Here is a 2,380-nt window from a genome sequence, read left to right as displayed (position 1 = left end):
GGTACGCAGACGACATAGTTGCAGTCATTACAGCTCGAAATACCGAGTACGCACAGCGAAAATTGACGCAGGTAATGATACGTGTAAAAAGCTGGCTAAACTCAAAAGATCTGAAACTGGCGGACGAAAAAACCGAGCTACTGTTAGCTACCAGAAAAAGAATCCCTCTAGAAATAGACATGAGAGTAGGGGAAAACTTAATAAGGACGCAGAAGGTTATAAAGTTCCTAGGAGTCAGATTGGACTCAAAATTGACATTCAGCGCACACATACAAGAGACGAGGAAGCGAGCGACCGAGACTACAAAGGCGCTTAGCAGACTCATGGCAAACGTGGGCGGCCCCTTACAATCAAGACGGAAACTCTTGATGGAGATAAACCATGCAATCATACTGTATGGGTGTGAGGTCTGGGCAGGAACCCTTGAGACTGCCTGCAGGTCAAAACCACTACTGGAGGTGCAAAGAACCATGGCTCTTTGAATCGCGAGCGCGTATCGAACGGTATCCGGCCCTGCTGCACTAGTTATCGCAGGCGCGATACCAATCGACTTACTTGCTAAAGCGCGAAAACGGATATATGAGAGGCGACAGACAGGAGAGACGACGAGAGCGTTAATCGAGCGGACCAGAGAAGAAACCCTCCAACAATGGCAGGAAAGATGGGCAGCTGAAGAACGAGGAAAATGGACAGCTAGGCTGCTACCAAACCTGGTAGCATGGTCTACAAGGAAACACGGGGACGTGGATTACTACGTTACCCAGATGCTGACTGGCCATGGCTACTTTGCCGCCTTTCTATACTCGATAGGAAAAATAAATGACGCCAGATGTATATACGGAGATGCAGAGATCGACAGTGCTGAACACACCATCTTTCAATGTGAAAAGTTCGGACCGGCGCGCATTTGCCTGGAAGAAGTTGTTGGGATAATAACACCGGAAAACATCATCACGAGGATGATAGACAGCGAAGCAGCGTGGAAACTCATTGCAGGATTCGTTGAGAACATCCTCAGGGCGAAGAAGCCTGATCTGGATGAGACAGCTGGGTGACCTGGACGCAGAAGAAGATGAGAGCGCATAGCGCTTAACTGGCGCCACCTCGAAGTAATGCGGAAGCTTTTCCGAGGTGGAAACACGGCCAACGACGAGGGGGGGTTTAGTGGGTGCAAGCCCCACATACCTCGCTCTGCGACGGCAAACGGGAGATGCGTTAGGCATTCCCCCTCCTCAACCCAAAAAAAAAAAAAAAAAATTATTATTATTAATATTATTATTATTATTATTACTATTATTATTATTTTTATTATTATTATTATTGTTATTATGATTATATTATTTCTTACAAAGTACTATTTATTATATTATCATAGAGCTCTTGAAGAGCTCTATGTCATCCTCCGACATCAGGGGGAAGGGAACCCCTGCTAGCTCCGCCTTATTTTCCACCTTCAATTTCATTTTTAGAAGGCCTGTGGTCTCCGCCAGCTTCTCTGCGAGGATATCTATTTTCCTGTGTAGGGCCGCATTCTGCACTTCAAGATGGTTGTTTCGTTCTAAAATGGTAAATTAATTTATTTAATAAGGATTATTTATTACTATATATAGCAAATAATACCTTTTAAAGCGGAAATTATCCTTTCTTCGGCTGCATCTGTACAAAATTGAAATAAGTAATCAAAAATTAAATAAAACCAAGAAACTTACGAGATACGGATGGATGATCTGTGAATAGTAAAATAATATTTTAATTTCAGTTTTGTATAATGGAATTTATACTCACCCGATTCGGAAAAGTCGATACAGCGAATTTTGTTCGGTGGCTCTGACATTCTAAGGAAATAAAAAGAACATAATTAAAATCATTGTTTTATAAATTGAAACTTCCTAATTTTTTTTTTTTTTTTTTTTTGGTTTCGAACCATGGAAGATGAATCTTCAAAAGATATTTAAAGGGCCGTCGCTTTAAATATGCCCGATTCGTAATTAAATTACGCCTACGGACTAAACACCTCCAAAATCCTAAAAATCCCTAAGAAAAGTGCAAGCTGGGAACTAAAACTGCTTCCTGTTTGAAAGGCATAACTACAGCCTTTCTCCTAAATTCCCTAACTGAAAATTTTTTAGCACTCATCGGCGTTCCTAATTTTACTAGTCATCAAAAAAGTTTGTTTTATCATTTAATTCCCTACCTATTATAAAAATTTCTCCTTCATTCTCCTCAAAGGACTCTATTTGTATTGGGATCTCATCCCCAACAAAACAAAAATTGTCTGGTGTCCTATCGCTAAGTCTACAGTCTTGGATTTTAAGAAACCTGCCTTCTAACTTAATTTCTTCCCTTCCTGGAGCTACATACGATTCCTCTACCGTTCTTC

General features: G+C 41.2%; 1 long non-coding RNA gene across 1 annotated transcript; it reads right to left on the bottom strand.

Moving 5' to 3' along the window:
- Positions 1–1,483: 1,483 nt before the first annotated feature.
- LOC122320890 lies at positions 1,484–1,831 on the bottom strand. Its single transcript, XR_006245898.1, has 4 exons — positions 1,786–1,831; positions 1,710–1,727; positions 1,621–1,656; positions 1,484–1,558 (listed from the first exon to the last, which is right to left on the bottom strand). It is a non-coding gene; the product is annotated as an uncharacterized LOC122320890 (long non-coding RNA).
- Positions 1,832–2,380: the final 549 nt, after the last annotated feature.

Source organism: Drosophila ficusphila, unplaced genomic scaffold, assembly GCF_018152265.1.
Source record: "Drosophila ficusphila isolate 14025-0441.05 unplaced genomic scaffold, ASM1815226v1 contig_128, whole genome shotgun sequence".
In the NCBI taxonomy this organism is placed as follows: Eukaryota; Metazoa; Arthropoda; class Insecta; order Diptera; family Drosophilidae; genus Drosophila; species Drosophila ficusphila.
The sequence above is the reverse complement of the archived record's forward strand: the minus strand, read 5'-3'. Positions and strand labels throughout refer to the sequence as shown.